The sequence below is a fragment of the Sorex fumeus genome, unplaced genomic scaffold (genome assembly GCF_029834395.1).
Source record: "Sorex fumeus unplaced genomic scaffold, SorFum_2.1 ptg000070l, whole genome shotgun sequence".
Taxonomy (NCBI): domain Eukaryota; kingdom Metazoa; phylum Chordata; class Mammalia; order Eulipotyphla; family Soricidae; genus Sorex; species Sorex fumeus.
In genome coordinates, this window is record NW_026606127.1 from 6689709 (window position 1) to 6696206 (window position 6498).

A 6498-nucleotide genomic window follows, 5' to 3' on the forward strand; every position below is an offset into this window, starting at 1 on the left:
CTGTAGAAGATAAAGAAAAACATATACTCATTTGTGTCAAAATTTTTCAACCTGAAAGAAAAGGATCAAAACCAATTTAAGTCATCAAAAAACAAGCAAAACCAACAAATACTGGCAATTAATATGATAGGCCAAGGATGAATGTTTTTAATAAATTAGTGCTGTTAAAAAATCAGTATTTAGCTATTAAACTTCAATAGTAAAAATAAGCATAAACCATGATCATATAATCTGTATTGAAAGAAGTGTAAATGACTGGTAAACGCAAGGGCAAGATACTCGCAGATGCCTACCAGGTTCTCTCAGAGTGAGAACTGGACAATAATTGTTGTTGTCTTATCAACAAAATCCAGTCTCTGTATCTTGGCCATTGATGGGATTACATGGCTCCAGGGGCAGTTTGTGGTTGTAACACTTAGCTACTAGGAGATGGGGGATCTGGTTGGAGGGGGCCCAGTCTTGATCTGAGCAGCCTTGGAGATCTCATCCCCCGGTTGCGCACACCTGGGTTCCTCTGTCAGATTCGTTCATGCATGAGGCTCCTTCAAGCTTGGGGAGAGTGGTCTAAAGCGTACCTATGGCTGGTTGCAGAGGTCTTCAGGTGCCAGGGCTCTGCTCGGCGCGGTGAGGGAAACTCAACACACCCCCTCCAAGGGACCCCGGTGAAGAAAGCCAGGTGCGGGGTCAGGAGACTGTCATTTTAGACATATTTGGAATTAAGTTTAGATCAAAAAGTACACATCATTCAAACTACGTATGTGCTTAGTAATAAATTACTGCACACTTGTTCAATCACCTAAGAAACCCCACTCTGCTCAGAGAACTAGATTTTTAATTATAGGTCTGTTTTGCCTGTGTGTCATGACTGAGAATCACTATCATTAGATATGAAACTCACTATACACAAAGATGCACACAGGCTGCTTTGAGTCATCTGTGTTGTTAATGTGTGTTGGCCATTAAACTTCACTGAGACCCTTTATTCTGTCCTTTACAGGAGCCTCATAAGTGTCAACTTCCATTCAAGTTGAACTTATAATAATGTGGAATGAAATCATCAATATGCTCCTCACCTCTTCCTTCAGGAGAAAAATCCTACTTACATTCAAGGTGGTCAAAGTGCAGACAACACCATCCACCTTTTCCTGGAAATGTACGCGGGACTGCGGTGAGAACAGCAAAAGGCTCTAGTTTAATGGTATTAATGAAGGTTTCAGGGAAGTGCATTAAACAGGACTCATATAACATCTTCTAAAATAATTATTTTGTAAAACTGATGCCTTGATTATGGTAAAAGATAATATGGTAAAAACCATATTTTTCTTTCTGGGACATTAAAGTTCTAAATCTATCAAGCTGCTTTGAAATACTTTCCTTGATTAGGTACCACTCTCTGCCATAGGGTAAGTAAGGACAACACTCAAAGTAATCAGAAGAGAAAAATTAACTCCTACTAGGTTTGGTTACACATATACTAAAATTGAAATGATACAGAGATTATCATGGTCCTTGCACAGAGACGACATGCAAACTTGTAAAGAGCTCCATATTTTTGTTGCAAGAAGAACTAACACGGCTACTTTAAGCTAAGGCAATCCCCACAAGTACAAAAATTCTACATAAAGATAGCACAAATCCCCATAACAACAATCTCTCTCAATGTCTATGGACTAAATGTGCCAATTCAGAGGCACAGAATAGGAAGATGAATTAGAAAACTGAACCCAACATTCTGATGCCTGCAAGAAACACATCTGATCAATCAAAGCAACCATGGGCTAAAAGTAAAAGGCTGGAAAACAAGTCTTCAAGAAAAGAACACCTCCACAAAGCTGGAGTAGCCATACTAGTATCAGACCACGTGGACTTCAGGCTAAAGGTTATAAGAGACAGTGAATGTCATTCTTCACGATCATGGGATCTTTACATCAGAAAGAACTCACCCTCCTCAATGTAGATGCTCAATGACAGACCAGCAAAATACTTAAAAACAACTTCTAATAGACTTAAAAAAAAACATTGATAGCAAAACAGTACTAGGTGGAGATTTCAACACTACTTTGTCACTTCTCAATAGATCATACAGACTAAATCTCAGCAAGGAAATATTGTATTTAAGGGAAGTAATGAACAACCATTGGCTTAGAGAAGAAATCAAAGAGGAAATAAAAAGTTTCCAGAAACAAATGAGAATGAGGACGCGAGCTAGCAGAACTTGTGGGACACAGCAAAAGCAGTGTTAAGAGGAAAGACTATAGCTCTGCCAGAATTCATCAGGAAGAAAGAAAGGGCCTACATGAATAAATTAGAGCTCAAGATTTTGGAAAATGACCAACAAAAGGAGTGCAAACTAGGCTGGAGCAAGGAAATAATAAAATTTGTAGTAGAAATCAATGAGCTAGAATCCCAAAATACAATCCAGAAGACCAATAAAAGCAAAAGCTTGTTATTTGAGAAAATAAACAAGATCAATAAACCTCTAGAAGCCTCTCAAAGAAACAGAAAGAATTCTAATAAATCGAATCAGAAATGCAAAGGGGGGTATCCTAATAGAAACTACAGAAATCCATAGGATCATCAGAGATTATTTTGAGAATCTTTGCAGCAGGAAATGAGAGAATCTTGAATAAATTGATAAATTAATGGATTCCAATTACCTCCCAAGGCTGAACCAAGAAGATTTGGAATACTTGAACTTATCACTACCAAGGAAATTGAAATGATGGTCAAAATATCCCCCCAAACAGAATCCGTGGCCCATATGGATTCAATAGTGAAATATTTCAATCCTTTAAAGAGGAAATGCTGCCAACATTTTTCAAGATTTTCCAGGAAATTGAAGAAACAGAAATGCTCCCAAATAGTTTCTATGAGGCAAAGATCACCCTAATACTCAAAACAGACAGAGACACCACAAAAAATGAAAATTACAGACCTATTTCCTTGATGAATACAGATACACAGATTCTCAAGAAAATACCAGCAAAGAGAATCCAGAAACTCAACAAAAGATCACACACTATGACCAAGTAGGTTTATCTTGGGGATGCAAGGATGGCTTAACATTCTCTAGTCAATCAACAGAATACACCATCTCAATAAAATAAAGATAAAAGTCATGTCATCATATCGATAGATGTAGATAAAGCATGTGATGAGATCCAGCACCCATACATGATGAAAAACTCTCAACAAAATGGGAGTTGAAAGTACTTTCTTCAATCTAGTCAAAACAAACTACCACAAACCCACAGCAAGCATTATTCTCAACGGGGAGAAAACTAAAGGCTTGGAGCAGAAATCAATGAGCTAGAATCCCAGAATACAATTAGGCACAAAACAAGTTACCCACTCTCACCACACCTATTCAACATAGTACTTGAAGTACTTGCCATAGGATTTCGGTAAAAAGAAAAGATATCAAGGGCATCCATATAAAAAAGGAAGAACTCAAGCTTTTACTATTTGGAGATGACATGATACTATACTTGGAAAATCCCAAAGAATCTACAAAAAAGCTCCTGGGAACAATAAATTTGTTTCGTAAAGTAGCATATTACAAAACCAATATCCGGTAGTCCATGGCTTTCCCATATATTTCAAATGAAAGAGAAAAAAAGAGATAGAGAAAAACAATCCCATTCACAATAATACCTCAGAAAATCGAGTATATTAGAATCAACTAAAATGTTAAGGAACTATACTTTGGTACTATTGCGGCAACATGGGAAGCTGCCATTGTTGACAACATTGACGAGGAATACAATCCACTGGTTCAGCACCTCCATGAATGTGCGAGGAATGCCAAGAGAGAGATAGCCACAAAAAATTGCCTATCTTCGAAAACTCTTGAGCTAATTCGCCAGCATGGTTTGGCGCATGCCTCAGCTGACCGCAAGCTAACGTGTGAGCGTGCAAAGCAGTGCAGAGATGCGATCAAGGAAGACCTAAAAGAGAGAAGAGCAGAAGTACTGGTAGATGCGGCAGAAGCCAGGAAAAGTATTCGTAATGCCTGCCTGTCCTTCGCCAACTAAATGACCAAGATGACTGCCCTCCGACGTCCTGATGGATCCATCACATCCTCCAGAACGGCAGTGGAGAAGATTACCATGATTTCTACTCAAATCTCTTCAATAGCCATGTCCACTTGCCTACATACCAAATTCCACAGGATGGATATGTTGTTCCCAATGTTCTCCCTTCCGAAATCTGACACGCCATTTCATTGGTAAAGAAACAAATAGCACTCGGCCCAGACAAGGTCAGACCTGAACACCTGAAGAACCTGCAGTCAGTACTTATCAATACACTGGCTCTGCTCTTCACTCGCTACCTGTCTGAATGTAAGTTTCTGTCCCAAAGGAAAACCAGCAGGACCGTACTACTGTTCAAGAAGGGAGACATCCATGGCATTGGCAACTATCGCCGGATCTGCCTATTGTCTGTCATCTACAAGTTGTTCACTGGAGTCATCCTAAATAGGATTGGCCGAACACTAGATGAAGGACAACCATGCAAGCAAGCAGGGTTCTGCAAAGGATTCAGCACCATCGACCATATCCACATGATAACCAAGCTCATTGAAGTTTCTCTGGAGTTCAAGATGCCGCTGTTTAACGTTCATTGATTTAAAGAAGGCCTTTGATTCTGTTGAGACGGAAGTGGTCATTGAAGCCCTAGCCAATCAGGGCATTCAAGACCAGTACATCAGAATCCTCCGTGAGCTGTATTACAGATTCACTAGCAGGATCTCACCATTTTACAAAGAAGTGATCGTTGATGTCAAGAGAGGGGTGTGGCAGGGTGATACCCTTTCACCGAAACTCTTCAGTGCCACCTTCGAGAACATCATGCGACGACTGGAATGGGAAGGAATGGGAATGAAGATAGATGGTCGGCAACTACACCACCTCCACTTTGCTGATGACATTGTTTTAATAACACCAAACATCGGCCAAGCGGCACAAATGCTGGCCAACTTTGACCGTGAGTGTGGAAAGGTAGGACTACAGCTGAATCTTAGGAAAATAATGTTTATGCGAAACAGCCTTGTTCCTGATGCCTCATTCACTCTCAATTGAAGGACTATCTCCGAATGCAACAGCTATGTGTACCTAGATCGAGAGGTCAACAAGACAAATGACCTGGCACCCGAGCTGTGCAGGAGGAAGAGAGCAGCTTGGAACGCCTTCAAAAACGTCAAAGAAATAGCTAAGAGGAAGAAGAACCTCCGGCTCTGGGCACATCTCTTTGATTCCACTGATCTTCCTGCATTAACATATGCCTCAGAGACCTGGGCCCTATGCAAACAAGATGAGAACAGTATTCAGGTCTCCCAAAGAAGAATTGAAAGAGCTATGCTTGGAATATCAGGTTTCACTCAAATGAGAGAGATAATCTGGAGTTCTGACATCCGTTGCCGATCAAGAATCAGGGACGCTGTCTCTTATGCCAAGGAGTCGAAAATCAGATGGGCTGGTCACGTAATGAGATTTAGAGACGACCGCTGGACTAGAGCTGTTACCGACTGGATTCCATGGGATGTCAAAAGACCGCGTGGCCGCCCACCTTCCAGATGGTCAGACTTCTTCGTCAAGATCATGAAAGATCGGTTTGAGGCCCTTCATGTTCCCGGTTCGAACAGATTCCATTGGGCTACTCTAGCACGCGACAGGGACAAATGGAGATGTTACTGGCGCCCGCTCGAGCAAATCGACGACTAAGGGGAAGTTAAGTGATAAATGATAAAATTTTAAGGAACTATACAAAAAAAAACCCTAAAAACTCTACTTCACGAAATAAGAGAGTATATGAGGAAATGGAATCACATCCCATGCTCATGGATTGAGAGGATTAACACTGTCAAAATGGCAATACACACCAAAGCTCTATAAAGATTTACTGCACTTCCTATAAGGATAGCCATAACATTTTTCAAAGAAATAGATTAAATACTCTTGAAACTCATACACAACAATAAACTCCCATGAAAAGCTAAAGCAATATTTGTTAAAAAGAAGAAGGGAACAGCTTCCCCAACTTGCAACCCTACTACAAAGTCATAGTAATCAAAATATCATGATATTCAGATAAAGACAGGCCTCACATCAATGGAATATAGTCAAATATCCTGACGCTGGCCCTCAGATTATTATTACCTAATCTTTCATAAAGGCTCAAGAAATATGAAGTTGAGCAAGGAAGTCTCTTCAACAAGTGGTGCTGGGAAACCTGGACAGCAACAGGCAAAAAAAAAAAAAATTGAACTCAGACCTCTTTATAGTGCCAGGCACAAAGTCAGATCAAATGTATTAAAAACCTCAATATCATACCTGAATTCTTAAGATATATGGAGAAAAATGTGGGACGATCCCTCCATGACATTAAAGCTAAGGGAAACTTCTAGAATGAAACACCACTAACCAAGGAAGAAGAAATGAAGATAAACAAATGAGACTACATTAAACTAAGACGTTTCTGCAACTTAGAAAAAATGGT

General features: G+C 40.0%; 1 pseudogene; it reads left to right on the plus strand.

Moving 5' to 3' along the window:
* Positions 1–1457: 1457 nt before the first annotated feature.
* On the plus strand, positions 1458–1554 carry LOC130036992 (uncharacterized; annotated as a pseudogene).
* Positions 1555–6498: the final 4944 nt, after the last annotated feature.